At 44.3% G+C, this 16538-nt stretch overlaps 1 long non-coding RNA gene and 4 other non-coding genes across 5 annotated transcripts; 1 reads left to right on the top strand and 4 right to left on the bottom strand.

Moving 5' to 3' along the window:
* Positions 1-3949: 3949 nt before the first annotated feature.
* On the bottom strand, positions 3950-4021 carry Trnaa-ugc (transfer RNA alanine (anticodon UGC)). The gene has a single exon. It is a non-coding gene; the product is annotated as a tRNA-Ala (tRNA).
* A 54-nt stretch (positions 4022-4075) lies between these two features.
* LOC126868345 (uncharacterized) lies at positions 4076-10730 on the bottom strand. Its single transcript, XR_007690586.1, has 2 exons — positions 10393-10730; positions 4076-10308 (listed from the first exon to the last, which is right to left on the bottom strand). It is a non-coding gene; the product is annotated as an uncharacterized LOC126868345 (long non-coding RNA).
* Trnaq-cug (transfer RNA glutamine (anticodon CUG)) lies at positions 4454-4525 on the top strand. Its single transcript has one exon. It is a non-coding gene; the product is annotated as a tRNA-Gln (tRNA).
* On the bottom strand, positions 5081-5160 carry Trnal-uag (transfer RNA leucine (anticodon UAG)). Its single transcript has one exon. It is a non-coding gene; the product is annotated as a tRNA-Leu (tRNA).
* Positions 10731-12215: 1485 nt separating the features above from the next.
* Positions 12216-12287, bottom strand: Trnaa-ugc (transfer RNA alanine (anticodon UGC)). The gene has a single exon. It is a non-coding gene; the product is annotated as a tRNA-Ala (tRNA).
* Positions 12288-16538: the final 4251 nt, after the last annotated feature.

Raw genomic sequence — 16538 nt, 5'->3', positions numbered from 1 at the left:
ACAATGGAAACGCTTGTAAATCGTAAATCGAGCGTCAGCCACGAAAGGCTGCGCTTGACGCAGACAATTTCGCGATATCACGAAGATGAGGCAAAAATTAATCAAGCGAAAACCATAAATAACGATTCATGGCGGGCCGAGCGTACTCGGTCGGACAATGGATGACAAATCGCACGGCAAAGCAAAACAAACTGAGGACTAGATTAAGCTTCTCGTCTGCTCGATTCGCCGCTGCCTTTCGCCATTGTCATCGATACAGCGAGGATCAGCCTGGACATAATCTTCGTGGCTTATGGCGCAACAGCCAAGAAAAATGAAGCGTTTCTCGAACGCCCAGCGACGGTTTCTTTGAGCGAGTTCTCGTTTCGCTGTCGACCCTCTGTTACAACCGCGATAGACCGACCCACCCACTTCTTCCCGAGCTTCGCTTCGTCCGTGTGGCAACGATCTCGAGTGTTGGTCGTATGGTTGCACCGTTCACGGGGTGTACATCTTGAAGGAAGCCTCGGTGAATCGACTTGATCTCCGCGTAAGGTTATCAGAAGGTACGTAAACATAAACAAGAGGTAGCGTGAGCGTTGGCGGTTGCAGGGAGGAGTAGGTCGTCTTTGTGCAAAAGGGAAGATCGGATCGGGGCCGCGTTAAAAAAAAGAAGAAAAGAATAGCCGTCTTAAGAGCAGGACGCCATAGCAATCGTAAATGTTTAATATCGTGATTAAAGGCGCTGGCGCCTCTTATTATTATTTCAGTCTGGAGGACATTTCGCCCACAGTCCTCTTCTTGCTCCGCGTCACCGCGTTTCTTTTCAATTCTCACTTTCCTTCGTCGGCTTAAAAATCCTCCGTGAAAATTAGCCGCCTAAATATTTAAAGCTCCCCTACCCATTCGGCCGTTCGTTGCACGGCTTGGAACACTGTGCCGCGTGGAATCGGGCGCCGGGGGTGGTGATGGAGTCGGGGTGGAAGGTAGAAAAAAAAAAATAAGGAAAAGGGAAAAAAGGACGAAGAAAAAAATAGAGGAAAAAAAGGAAAAGAAAGGACGAGCGAGGAAGAGAGAAGAGCGGGAATACAAAAACAAGCGTCTGCGGGCCGCGTCATTGTCCCGGGCATGGAGACAGGCGTGATCTCTTCCATCTGATGGATTTCTGCTGCAGTCACCTCTAACCACCTCGCTCGTCACTTCCCGTTGCGCTCCGTACCATTGGACACCCGACTGACTTTTTCTTTTAAATCCTTTTTCCTTTCCTTTTCTTTCTCTCTTTTCCTCTCTGTTTCATTCGCCCTCGCCATTCAATCGAGGCTCGAACAGCTCGCACCCTCTCCCTTTCGTCGTTGCGAACAACGAGGAATACAGCGGTGCGAGAGCATCGAATTAACGCGTAATTTCTTCGAGGAGACTTATCACGCGAAGTGGAGACACCTACGTGACGCGAATTCTTGTTTGCCTCGAAGAGACACGAATTCACGGAACAACGACCCGAGATACCACGTCGAGGACGACGTTTCCGCGTCTCGTCGAACGCCCCAACGTGTACAGCTGCAAATCGAGGGACGAGAAATCCACGTGCCGTTCAATTGGACATTTAAATTCAGCCGGAAGTTTGCAGCACGCCTAACACGAAAAAGAACCGTGTTCCACGTGGAGGATGGTTTTATGTAGATCCGCGAGCCTCGGACACCGTATACATCAACGGATATTCGTAAATAAAATTTTCGCGAGGGTGACAAAATGGTCACACGCTCCACTGCTGACCCCATCGGGGTCAAAACTCGATATCTCTATGCGACGTGATTTTCTTCTTTTTCTTTATGTTGTTTTCACGTAGTTACGCCGCGACTCGGGGACACAATAAAATAGATACGGGATTGCCGGACAGAATATTATAACGGTCGAACGACAAGGGGGATCCGTTTCTTTCCCTTTCGAGGGAATAACGCGAGGAATGCCGGCTGATTTAGGCGACTCTATTAGATTTCTTCGCGTGTGTCCCACAGCGTTCGCAATCCGACACGCGCTACTCTCTAATTTTCCAGCTTTTTCTCTCTCTTTCTCTGTCCCTCTCTTTAGAATTCCTGTTCAAGGTCCTCGCGTTTCACAAGACAAGTTACAAAACGTCACCGTTTCGCGATGACTTCGCGCTCCTTTTTCTTTCATCGAGATGCACCGACCGTCCACCGGCAGTGCAAAATAGATTTACGTAACGCGGAGAGCCAGAGGCACAGTGGACGCCGATGAATTTGCATGGTGGATAATGGTTAGCTTGAAACAATGGAAAAAGAAACGAGCTGTGCCGCCACCGCTGCCACGGTCGTATCTTTTTTCGCGATCGACCGTGTCTTTTGCCTCTTTCCTAGCCGACTGCCGCAACATTTAAACGGTCACGTTTACCTCCGATCAATCAAGGCCTTTATTCCCGCATCGCTGTGTATTTCTTGCACCGTACCAACTCATCGGCGGTTCTATTACGTTACAACCGAGCTATGTTTCTGCCTTACTGCGTCGTTTCTCCGTAGTACGATGATTAATACTCTCCGGTTCGCGACGTTGTATACTCCGCGATAGGAAGAAAGAAGAGAAGGAAGCACGAAGAAAAAAAGAAACGTGCGAGAGAGAGAGAGGAGAGGCGAAAAAAAAGAAGCTGTCACAGTATATTTCACGCGATTATTCTCTTCGCGTTTATCGTCACGAACAGATACGAAGTATCCGGCCGCGCGATGAGCACGGCAATTCAAACGATACCATCTTTCTCCGTCTTCGACCACGGGGACCGCTTTTCACTCGTTTATACGAAACTTTTGCATATGACGAATCGAGGACTATTACCATTCAATCTCCTTCGCTCGGCTTCGTTTGCATCCTATCATCTCCCCGATGCTTCTCGCTTTACATACGGCCATGGCCATCCAGTTGAATACGACGACTCGCGATTCTTCTGCCTCTTGCTTTTCTTATATGAATTCTTTTTTATTCCTCTAATCTTTATTCTTCTTTCTCTCCTTTTTTTTTTTTTTTTTTTTTCGTACTCGTATTACTCGTATTTTCGTTCGGTGTGTGACTCGTCTCGCGATCGGTGTACGCTGCATCGCGTCGATAATCGTACTGCACGTGTTCGCAATCGCGAAGTCAATCACGTGCCATAAGTGCGTAGTTGCTGCTCATTTCGAGGCGCTATGCGAAACGTGTTTGATCATGGTTAACGTTTAATTGTGTAGCGTGCATGTGAAATAATGATAAAAGAGGCACGCGGGAAACGAAACACTCGCAAATCAATCTGATCAACTCCATTTTTTATAAATTTCTCAATCTCCGTAGCCGATCAATATGATTGGAGTTTAACTCGTCAGGAACTGAACGATGTACTATGTATGTATCTTGATGAAGTCGATTGGTTTAATTCACAGGTGAAGCGTACGTTATAACAACATCATTAAATACGAAATACTACGAGTATAATGCTTGTAGTTAAATAATATTCACGATACCATTAATTAAACGATACTAATAATATTTATCGATATTAACTAGAACAAGTAATTTATTATTTTGATAATAGGTAAAGAAATAAAGAAAGAACGCTATAGATTAGAACGATAGAAGATAATGCGTATATATAACGTACATATAATCCGGGCAGGTATACGACTGTCGCCTTTGAATGTCGAGCAACGTCTGCCAGAATTAGATTTCAACGATATAAGATAATGTGTATATACAACGTACTTATAATCGAAGCAGGTATACGACCGTCACCTTTGAACGACGATCGACATAAATAGATTCGAACGATACAAGATACGTCAAGTGTAGTCAAGACAAGTACATGACCGTCCCGTATGTTTGGATACCGAGCGACTTCCAGAATATCGTGTTCTCCTCTGCCAATAATGGGATATTGTAAGTAAGTCTAAATGAATATTTCGTGAAGAGTAAAAAAAAAAAAAAAAAGAATTGGAGATGCCGGGGATCGAACCCGGGGCCTTTCACATGCAAAGCGAACGCTCTACCACTGAGCTACATCCCCGTTTTTTAATTCAATCGAACAAATCGAAGAACAGATATCTATAATTATTATCGATCTTGTTGAAACAATTTTTATTCCTATTTAACGTAATTACATACACGTTTTAAGATTTAATCGAAATGTATAAATACATCTTTCGTCGTTTTTAGAGAAAGATATCTTTACACGTTAGTGAATTGATTCAATCATGGCGTTTTGAATCATGCATCGATCATCTGTGCTTAAAATATTTTGACGATTTTATTTACTTAATTGTTTATTAATTTGGTTTCTAAAGAAAGATGGATATACAGTAAGAGTCTTGTAGTTTTTAGTGCTGCCTTACGATCGAATCGATTCTTGACCTTGTCTCAGTGACGTTTCTGTATTTATGATAATGACCTACAATTTCAAGGTCACATTTGGTTTATATTTTTATTAACCCTTCTCGAAGGTCTCATGGTGTAATGGTTATCACTCTGGACTCTGAATCCAGCGATCCGAGTTCAAATCTCGGTGGGACCTTTGAATTTTGGACTTTTTTAACCAAAATTTTTAACCATAACCATTTTAACCATAGACACGAACTATATCTTCGATATTTTACTAACTTATTCCCTTAAGTTAGAATTTACACGACGTTTTTAGTTTTTTAGCTTTATCGAACTAGCAAATTATATTTTACAATACATGCAAGTTTATATTTAACACTCAAATGTTTGCGACATGAATACTAATAACAGAGTATTCATTTCTCTCTATACTGTTACACGGTTATTACATATCACGCTTAAACTAACTTGCATTGTGTGCATTGCTTTAACAGATACTCAGTATGCTACGCTGAGGCATAACAATGTAAAATTGCATTACTTATCGTTATGATCCTCTCCTAAAGGATCGACATCATGAATTATCGATTACCCATATCTTCCTAGATCTAACAAAATTGTAGTTAGTGAATTTCATAAATTTTACGATATCGGATATATTTATGAAAAAAAAAAAAAATGAGATTGCGTGTGCATCTTACACTTTGGCGACTATCGTTAATTGTAAGAGCGAAAAAAAAAAAGGAATTGACAGCGGTGGGATTCGAACCCACGCCCTTACGGACTGGTGCCTAAAACCAGCGCCTTAGACCGCTCGGCCACGCTGCCTCGAAAACTTTTCGTCCCTATCTCCGTACATGACGTTTACGCCACCATATATATTACATAACACGAGTTACCGTGCTACCCAACAAACATTTTTCATTACATCAAATTTCAATAGCAGGATCTATCATATTTGCTATCTTGATTCAATAATCTCTAGTATTCCGATATGCCTTTGTAGCGGCACGTCGGTCAACGGAAGATTTGAGTCGAGACAGACTCATATTATTGTGCCTTGGAATATCAACGTTTTTTTGGTTTGCTAGGTTCAAAAGTAAACAAACTCCGGACAAAATATTATTGCCGTTATTTATAATCGTCAATCGAAGTTACATTTGAATTTTTCGTGACAACAACTGTAGTTATAAATAGACGAAGGTGCTCTCTCGGACAGTTCAATAGTAGAGTAATTAACAATTTATATTAGAGATTTTAATATATCGACTATATTACGATTTTATCACTCGTATCTTTGTTAAACGAACCGACACGTTTAATAATCACCTCAGCTTTTAAATAGGAAAAGCGAAATATATTTTGTTAAGTAAATAATAGGCTATGCATATTTGAAGGCTAATCACGATTGTTGTTAAAATAATTTTAAGAGCGACTCGATTACTCCTTGGTCTATGCAGAATCTTAAAGCAAATGTAAAAATGAGAAGAAACGTAACTAGAAATTCTTAGAAACTTGTAATTCATTTATAAAACTAGAGTAAGTTCTAGAAACCACCAACAATAGTTACTCCAGTTTTATAAATAAATTTGATGTCTTGAAGAGGTTTGTATCACGTTTCTACTTATATTCTTACTGAAGCTTGCTTAAATAGAAACGTAATTATAAAATCTCTATGCTTCGTGGAACGTTGTCTGGAAAACGCAGCAATACGTTACACGCGATGTAGCCTATTTTTGTACGTCAGAAATTACTTCTCCTGCGCTAGAAACAATTAATTAAGTCAACAAACGGGCAATTAAGGCAGGAAGTAGCCATCGTGAAGCAATGATTAAACGTTTTCATCGCGGCCTACGGACGATCGTCGCAGGTTATCATCATGATAAAGAGGTGGTCTCGCATTCTGCCGACAGTGTGTGTTATACGTGTAGGAGCGTACACGCGGGTCGTCTATTCTTGCCAAACGAGTTGCGTAATCCAACGAAGCATCGTGTTTCGCGTAACACGGCTCTAACCACCGTTAAGAAGAGGGGAGAAACTTAATTCACGAGGAACGAAAATTTTTACGATCGATTTCAACGGTCGTTACTCTCTCGTGTAGTTTCTGTTTCTTTTTCTTTTTTGTTCTTTCTTAAAGGTACGCTTGCACATTCAGCTCGACGAAAGGAAGAAAAAGAAGCGACGAAATCGGCGATGATACGCACGAACGTACGTCATTATGGTCGCGAAACGAAACTTCGTTTTTATTTTCCCTTCCCGGCAGCGGCGCGATAATATCTCAATATAAAAATTCATGCTCATAACGCGACTTCGAGTTTGAGTCTTCTTATTTTTCCTCTTTCTTTCTCCTTCTTCCTTCCCCTCGCCTTTTTTTTTCCTTATCGCGTCTCTCGGGGACGACGAGCGTAAAACTAACGCTTTAGAGAGAGAAAGAAAGAAAACGCCAGCCATGCCGAAACGACTGCGGACAGATCGATAAATTCGCGTGAATATTCTTGTAGCTGATAAGCCGGACAGATAAGGCGAAATCGGTCTTTGCAAGTGAGGATCCCCTCGTTACGGGGTTGGAGATACGAGCATACTGCAAAATAGAAGATAAATGCCGCGATTTCGTATTCTTTACACCGATGTTTTATAACCTCGCCCCTTTTTACCTCGGATATATTCACTTTTTTCATTTATTTATCGCACTACCGGATCTCTAGAAATCACATTGTACAAATTTTCATAACGTTTCCTCGTACGGTTAACGTCCTCTACGCGTGCACGCTCGTTACGATCGACGTCGATATCGATATCGACGAGTAACGTGTACGTATTGATAGTTCGATACGTGACGATATCGTTCCTTGACGGTGGAAAGGTTCGCGACAGAAGCGGTACCTGTTTAGCATCGCGTTTAGCAGAATCACGCCGCCACTTTAACCTAATACTCGTGGCTGTCGCGGTAAATGATGGATCGTTAGCGGCGATCGTAGTCCTACGTAGATGATCCCGATGACTTGCACCGACTGAATTACGTCCCGCATGTTGCATATCATAGAGAAAATCCTTGCGCGTATATCAGCGTATTGCGTTACGAGGGGCTCGCGCGGGGGCGTTCATCGTCCATGGATTCCCATGAAATAAACTGCTAGAAGCCAATTGGGGATGATAAATCTATTATTTTCGGCGAATCATCGGACCTATCGAAGGGAACAGGCTCTCGTAGCCGGATAATATACTCGACGTACGTACAGGTGCTCCGTTTCGTGACTTACAGTTCGTTCGTTTCGATAACGCAAACTCATCTCTCGTCCGACTAACGATTAACCGGACGATACGATCGTTTCGCGCGTTAAACGATCTTTCCCTGAACGATCGAAGTCATCAGCGTGGTCGTGCAAGAATCACGTGGAAAAATTCAAATAATCAGCGAACCACGAAATAATCCGATTGGATGTTATCGCATTGGCGATTTATCGGCAGGGTCATTGATCGATGGTCGCGCCCTGATAACAACCGCCGTGACATCATGTGGAAAACGGAACCAAAGGGACTCTTTGGATAAAACGCGCTCTCCTCGAAACGACTCGTTAACGGTGAATGGGAGAGGGCTTTTGGCATTTTCGCGAGGCCGTGCACATCGCTCGACACAATGTCCCGACCATTAACGAAATACTCGATGAGTACGTATCGAGCATCGATCATTACGAGACCGCGGGCTTCGCTGGATATTCCGGTAACGGCCTATCGCCGCAATAATCGTCAACACGCGCAATAATCATGTCGTTTAATGACAATTGATGAGGACCAGGAAATGTCCGTGCTTTAACATCGGGCCGCGCGTCTCTACGCTTAGCCGACTCTACTCGCGATTCGTACGCGATAACGCGTGCATGTTTCGATGTATGGATGCGTGAATTTGCGTATATGTATACGTGTATGTACAGGTACATAGGCATAGGTACGAGAATGGATACGCACGAGTACAGGTACGCGTGCTTCGCATCGCGATAACTACGTACACGTAGGCAGAGGCACGATTCTATTGTTGGCGCTCGGGTGTGCCATTACGCGCGATCAGTCAATATTTTCTCGTAACTGACCTCCGTTTCGATTCGGGTTTCCGCCGCTGTAAACTCGAAATAGACGGTTCAGATGGGCGAAACAAGCAGGCTATAGGCGGAGTTTGCGTGTTTCCGCACCGAAGGCAGCCTTCCCGTTTTCCGAAACACGATGTTACAACGGGGAATATTTTCGCGTAACTGACCTCCGGCGATTCCGGATGCGCGGTGATGAAGTGTCTATATGCACTTCATTGCACCGATTCCGCCTACAAGCTACCACGCCTCTGGCGAACCTCTGGTAACACAACGTTACAACCTTATCAAATATTTGCACCTTCCGAATCGAATTACGGTGTTTCTGTTTGTCTCGCCACCGAGATATCGTCCTTTCTTCGGTTAAGCGCTAATTAAAATGTGCATATCGAAATGAGGCCTCCGCTGCGATACGATCGTTCAATTCGCGTGCTCCCATGGATTCATAATTAACACCGAGCCAGTACATTTAATATCGCGACTCATCGACTCGTCAGACGCTATACCATACAGCGATATCGGTACAGTATCGCTATCGATCTCACGTTGCGTTTTCGCTAACGAAATTCGTATATCGCCGTGCATCGTCGCGTATAATGCGAATTTCATTGTACCGCAGGCACGGACGATTTTTAATTAAAACAAATTGCGCTATAAGTGGTCGACCCTTGATCACCGTCCCGTCGGTATTTCGAGGCTGATTTCGCCCGACTATAATATTTCCGGCTGTACGAGCCATCAACGCAACGTTTCGGAAAACTCCTCGATTACCGGTCAGATTATCGATCAATTTGTGCGCCGACCAATTTGTACACCGTGCATACGCGTTTACACATATGTACATACACACGTGTGGCAAACTCGTACGTACGCTGTAGATAGGATATCTTTCAGTCGAGTTGCGCTTGCTGCTCGAGGCCAGGCAGCCAGAACGCTCTGTATACGCACGATGGTTGCGATCGAACGAGCTCTCGCACTCGCGAGTATCGCGTAGAGTAATTGAGAGTAATTTTGCAAGGCCAATTTACGCTGAAATTTAAACGTACAAAAATTTTGTCCCTATAAACCCTCGGTCTTTCCGCGGACCGACGAGTCTATGTTTTTTCATCCCTTTGTACGTTCGGCTGCTCGATCCCTCGTGAAACCGGCGTTCACCTGCATCATCGGACAAACCTCGTTTCTCCGCCGTAATTCCATTTTCACGCAGCCCCGGCGATCGTATGACTCGATTTTTCCACAATTTCTGCGCCACCGCTGGTGAGGGCACGGTTGGGGAATTTCAATTAAATTACTCGTTCGTCTCTGTTTCTCCTTCTGCCACGTATCGTCGCGCGAAGGGAGAGAGAAAAAAATAACTCGTTCAACCCCGGAACACGATCGTCGAACGCCGACCGGTGACGAAGTTCTCGTCGTTTGCCTTTAATGGCCGCGTCCTTTCGACGCGCTCTCGCGAGATTGCCGATGATTAATCAGCCGCGGCAGCCCCATTTTTACTCTGCGAGCACGCGACGACGATTACCCCTAAGCGAGACACCATTTCCATTATTTGTTCCCTTTTTCACAGTTTCCCTGTCTCCTCCCTCTCTGCTTTGTTTTTTGTTTAAACTTCTTCACCCAGCAACGATTCGGTTGGAACGTGGAAAAACGATTACGGGAGGATGGCTCTTATCCGACGATTGCCAGCGTCGAACGCGTGCAACTCGTTCGTTCGATCCATTCCATTTTTCCGTTCAACGCGAATCGATCTCGTAGCTTTCATTTTCTTCGTACGTATTACACGCTACCAACAAACCTACTTTCTTCGCGTACACAAACACCGCGACCTCTTCCTTCTTCCAATAGGTAACCAACAGAGAACTCTTGTCAGACGAAAGCAAATAGAAAACTTGGTATCCTACGAGAAAGAAAGTGTACATAACTCCACCGGCTGACTAATATCCCTAATAACAGTGATAAGTGGAAAACGGCGGTGTATTACCTGCTGAATGCGGTCGACGAAGTTTCTCGGCGTGGGTTGACGCCGTGGGAATCCCCAGAGAATCGACGTATGACGTAATGTCGAAGGAATGGCGTGCAACCCTCTACTCCCTGTCCTTCCACTCCGAACCCTCCGACGCAGCCCCTTGCTCGGCACCTCGCCACGGCATTCTCTGACACAACGGCGACGCGTACGCGAGGACAATGGCTGTACAACGTCGGCGGCGAGAGGCGGAGGGCTCTGATTTTCTCCCTCGGTGCATCACCGATAAATGCGTTTAGCTTGAGAAATGAACCGCGCGGCTTGCTTGCGTGCAGTCTGCGTGCAGTCTGCGTGCAGTCTGCGTACAGCCGAGTTTCAGGCGGTGCAGGCTGCGTGGTACACGATTTCGCGCAGAGAGACGCCACGCGGTTCGTAACGCCAATGCTCCATTGCAATGGGATGCAGTTTTTGCGCTAATCGGATTAGGAAACGTTCAAACGTCGAAGTTGGAAACCGCGTTATTCCGCTGCGTTCAACACGATTCTGCAGTTACATGCATTTTCTGCTTCACCCTTCCTTTTAACGTTTCTTTCCTCTTTTTTCTTGCCTCTCTTTCCCCTTTCTTTCTTTCTCTCTTTTCCATTTCATTGCCGACTATATCGTGATCGATTCTCCTGTTCGAGAGACGAACATGCGAGAGGAAAGGGAAAAAGGCATCCGAACGAGAACGAACAAGCGAGCATCGGTCCCTTCGGGGCGCTCGATCGGCATTCATCCTCCGCGATCCCTCAACCCGTTTACCTTCCGATATGCGAACATATATCCATTGGTGTTTCGCCTTTGTTTTCCACCGATGAAAGAAACGCGACGGTCCGAACGATTTGCCTCGGTATTTAATCGAACGCGGGAAAAGAATTTTCCTTTACGTGGGTTCGCGAGCGTGGCTCGGCGAGCTATTGGTCGGAAACACGCGACGTAGAGTAATTAAAATTTAGTTTCGAACGCGTGGAGAACGTTTGTTTCGCGAGTTTCTCGAGGGCTGTGTTGACTGAAATCCTAAAATTGCCTCTCTGTCAGCGTGACAACACGGTTATTGTATTACTGGCTCGCGTTGACGTCGGGAAACGTGTTCCGGTCGTTTAATAGTAGTGTCCTGTATCCTCGGAAAATTAAATCGGGAAACCTTAATAAAATCCTTGCGAATTTCGCGATTTTCTGGCTTCGTGAAACGTAAAATGTCGGTCCGGTCGATGGACGGCAGTTGCGAGGCTTCCGAGAAGAAAGAAAAAGAGAGGCAAAAAATGGAAAAGAAGGGAAAAAACGGAGAGGAAACTTTTGATTGCTGATACCGGACGACCGCACGCTCGAGGGGAATCGATGATTATACGTGTGCTCCGCAGCTTCCTGTTATTTCAATTTAACTCCGTGCTTTTTTACGCGAATATCAGATTTCACTGCATAAACCACCGACTTCTACTTTTTCTTCCATTGATTTATTGGTAATCAGGATTAAATTGCGCAAAAATCAAAGTATAAGTGCGAGATTCGAAATATAACCTACATATTTCTTATTCCCGAGATTGCCTATAATGCCATAATTACGGTGTTTCTTGTCTCCCTATATGACATTTGTGTCAATGATTTTACTCTGTGATTAATCCTGGCAACGCGTGTTTATGCCTACGTATAAATAGAGAATTACGCTAATTTACGATTTAAGTTACTTTGTATATATTTTTGTAATGGAAGATTGTAGCGTACGGCAAATCTCGATACGAATTACTGTAATGAAAAGCACAAAAAAAGAAGAAACATACGCGTAGTGGAGACAAAAATGAATCTGGAGATGCCGGGGATCGAACCCGGGGCCTTTCACATGCAAAGCGAACGCTCTACCACTGAGCTACATCCCCGCGATACTTGTAAATGATTTTATATCCTGAAATACTGGCAAACTCCATAAGGCTATATACAAACAATAATTATAATATATTTGTAAACAATTCTCGTTAAATTAATGCAATTACCTAAATCATCGAAACAGATGTTCAAATGTATGCGTATATACTCATTTCGATTACCGATTATTACGAATACGGAGCCAGCTGTCTTTGCCGAGCTAATTCTGCAAATATGCAAGACCGATGTTATTAACAGATGTATCGTGTTCGAAAATACAATGTGCAATTTAAACGACGTCATATGGCGAGCTGAGAATCATAGCCATGTAAGTCAAAATTCGAACAAGCTTTTCACGTTGTACGCTCCCTGATGGAACTATCTGACTAAGTTATAATTTTATTTTGCATCGCGACATATTTTCCAAAATTCCGTTGAATTTCTTTGTACTAATGGGACTAAAACACTATCGTACGAAAAATAGTAGTTCGCTAACTCGCATCACTATGATTTTCAGTCTGCTATATAATCCACGTAAAGACCTGTTCCACGAATTATGAGCGGCCCTGAGGTAAAACCGATGATCATTTGCCGCAATTGCGTCCCATTATTGCAACGCATTCGCATGGGGTTGGCGTACGTGCTCAAAGAATTACGAGGATGGCTAAAAGTCACCCCCCGTCGCGTGACTTATGCACCACCGACCTCTAATAAAGATCTATCACCCGGTGCACCGGTTACTTTTATCTTTCGCCCGCATTTTTTCTCCCTTCCTCGGTTCCTATTCGTTTAAAAAACATTTCAATTCTCGCGTATACGTTGCAATTACATACGTGGTGTGTCATAGACAGGTTGAGTAATTTTAGAAATCTTTCCGCCATACATTTATTCCTGCCCCCAAGTTGTAAACATATCCAAGGATCTTTAATCGAAGTATCATTTTTGGTCGACGTACAAGGAAACTTATAACCTTCGTAGCGAGGAAAACGATAGGTTTACAACGGGAAAGATGCCACAAATCCCATCGACGGATACGAGAGACCTTCCTTTCAGAGATGGGACAAGTTAGAAAACTTGGTAGGAAAGTGACCGTGGAAATAACACTCGCCGGATCGTCCGACACCTTTTCAATGGATCCATGCATTACACAGGCGATACGGTACACGCGCGGATACATAGAATAGGTAAAAGTGAAAGTAACCGTTCCCTGTGCTTTCTAAAGGCCAAGATGTTTATATGTATGGCGCAGACCGGAGGCATTATAATAAATGACGCTGGTTTTACAGCGAAGAAAGAAGAAGAAGAAAAGAAAGTCTCTTGGCGGAGCCAGACGCGACCGGACTGTTTCGACCGGCTGAAAGAACTTGATAAGCGCTACCATCCATTACGCGTTGATACATTCTTAATTATGTCTGTTGATGTCTGTAACAGTAGTCTGTAACACTTGACTTCGCGTCGAGTATACAGGATACATCTTAACGATCGTATTATATTTTTCGCAAAGCGTAACCGTTGTGGCTCGAACCGGTTGGAGCGGAAAATTAGATAATATTTAACATAAAGATATTTAGTAATGTTATTATCGCGCGCTGTTGATATCTATGGTCGTTTGCCGATATTTACTCATGACTCTGATACTAATGTCTTTGAATTAATGCAAACTTTTTAACGCTCAGTGTCGTAGTTGGTTCGAAAAAGTCAATATTCTTTTGACAACGCGGCAACTCGCAATCTGATATCCCCCTTTTAAATTTTCTGTATGCCTAAAAACTTGATAAATCGTAACCCGATACGTGAAATGTGATATTTTAGAGGCAGACGAATAAGAACGAGCATTCTTATCGTATAAATCCGAGAATCTCCCTCTTTGGAAGTCCAAAGGCAAAGCAAACAGTAATGTGAGAATGATAGCGCGGTGTTTTAAAACAATACGTCGAGACGCATCTTAAAAACATGACGGATCTCGCAAGTCTCTGCCGATATTTATACATATACATGCATTCGTACCTTCTCGTTATGAAAATATTTCATACTCTTATTTTTGGCTCTCGTTCATTTTTAAGAAACACATTTCTATCTAGAAATGCTATACCCAAGACACGTATACGGAATTTCCGCTAGTGCGATAAACATTATTTGTATCAACTTGTTCGAACGTCCGTTCGCGAGAACGTTCTTAAGCCGAACAAAAACCCCTTTGTTCTCCGAATTACCACCTACAGCAAGCTCGTCCATGTTTCATACAAGACGAGGCAATATTAGCCCCGAAGTCTTAATCCTTAATTTTCCAAGTCGTTGCCTTAGCCCCCTGCAGACTTTCGAGCCGACATACTTCGCATCCTTTGAGACTAACAATTAGCGATATTAATCCCGGCAGCCTTAGAGAAGAAAGACAGAGAGAGAGAGAGAGAGAGACCCAGAGGCATGCGTCCTATTATACTTTAACACCAGAACCGGTCTCTCGTAAACATTCTTTTAATACCATTTCTCTCCGCTCCTCTCTCACTCGCTCGCTCGTTAAATCGGTATACGCGGCGTGGTTGCGAAGCGGGAAGAAAAAGAGAGACGATATTTCGCAATTAACAGGGCTAATTATCGAAGAACGACCGAGGGAATGGTACTGAAGAAACGCGGCTCCCAAAGAGCCCTGTCCGTGCATATTTTATTCTTAGTATCCTTAAGTCGGGAACGAATGAAAGAAATAATCCTGCGATAACAGGCTGGGACTCGCGGGAGCTCGGTGTTTACACGAAAGTAAACTGCAGTAGCCGGCCGCCCGTGGCGAGAGAGGCTCTTTTGTACGCGCGTTTCTCTTCGAGAAAAGTTCTCTGTAAATACGGTCCGTCTTCGAGTTTCCATTCGGTATCAGCTCGGGGTCGCTTCTTTACACACGGAAGATAAAACGCCGGGGACTCGATACGAGATAACGCGTATCCATCGCGGGCATCGCTCCAGCTCGCGCACACTCGCTCGTTCCGCCTGCTTCGTCCAACGTGACCAGATTTACTTAATCCCCGAACCCCGATGGGAAACCTATTCACCGTCGATGGAAATAAAGTAAAACGCGGCCGAATAAAATAAACGAAACGTCTGTGTCTAACAACCGGAACAGCCTCACTGCGCACGATAAGAAAACGTTCGAACGGGTAACGTAGAAACGTGACATCGGATTTTGCGATTGGACGTGCCGTATGCAAAGCGTGCGGCTGCCGAGCTTTTTACGATTCGGCGACATGGCGATAGAAGCCCGAGAACGACGCCGCTGTATAGAGACCTCCTACCGTGGCAAGTGTCGGCAGCCGTTTCGTCGCAATTACGTGTCCCTTATCGGCTCCTTATCTGCTGCGTTGAGCAAACCCGACGTTAATCCATTCGTCAATACGTTGCGCGGGTAATCTGCCGATAACAAATGGCCATAGCGTGAATAATCGTCGAACCGCTAAGGTCCTTTCGTTTCGTTTTATTCGAATTGCGTGGTTTTATCGCCGCGGGTCTGGCGCTGCTTATTGCGCGAACCAGATCGGCTTTGCCTGTTATTTGCACGGTGATTGATGCGTCTTATCGACGGTATACTGTTTCAATTTCCACGATTTCTATGGATGGTTCTTATTCGAACGAGACTTGGACCAAGCCCAAAAAGCAACTCGGAAATGGGAATCGGTGGAATTATCGTCGTATCGATCGGCAGAATGGCAGTTCGGTTCGTCGAATTGCGCAATGAATCCGACATATCGGTGCGCTTCGGCAGAATTCTTACGGAACACCATGGTGAAATGCAACACCGTTACCCTTCTACTAGGCTTTCGCGTTTCTCGAAAATGACCGGTTCAACGAAATCGCCGTTAGTCCAGGAACGCGTCTGCCATTGCGCAATCCTATAGCGCGTTTACCTGGAAACCCAGTTCCACCTCCGCCAACGGAAGTCCCTGAACTAACCCTTTTCGGGCTTGTATTCCCCATTCCGGGTATTAATCTTGGAAACCGGATCGTTATCAATGCTATATCGCATTTGAACGATTTTATTGTTCATTATCGTTAATTGATCGTCACGAGATCTATTCGTTAATCCGACCGCTATAATGCGATTATTCGAAGCTTTTGTTCGGAGATGCGTTCGTTATCTCGATTGTTTTCATTATTTGCGATGTTTTGTCATTAACATCGACGTGACTAATTGATACAGCGTTGCGGGATGAGAAACGATTTCTAGCGATTCGTCACGCTTATCGTCGCAGACATTGTGCGAATAGATAAATAAGACCCTC

This window comes from Bombus huntii, chromosome 8, assembly GCF_024542735.1.
Source record: "Bombus huntii isolate Logan2020A chromosome 8, iyBomHunt1.1, whole genome shotgun sequence".
NCBI lineage: Eukaryota > Metazoa > Arthropoda > Insecta > Hymenoptera > Apidae > Bombus > Bombus huntii.
The sequence above is the reverse complement of the archived record's forward strand: the minus strand, read 5'-3'. Positions and strand labels throughout refer to the sequence as shown.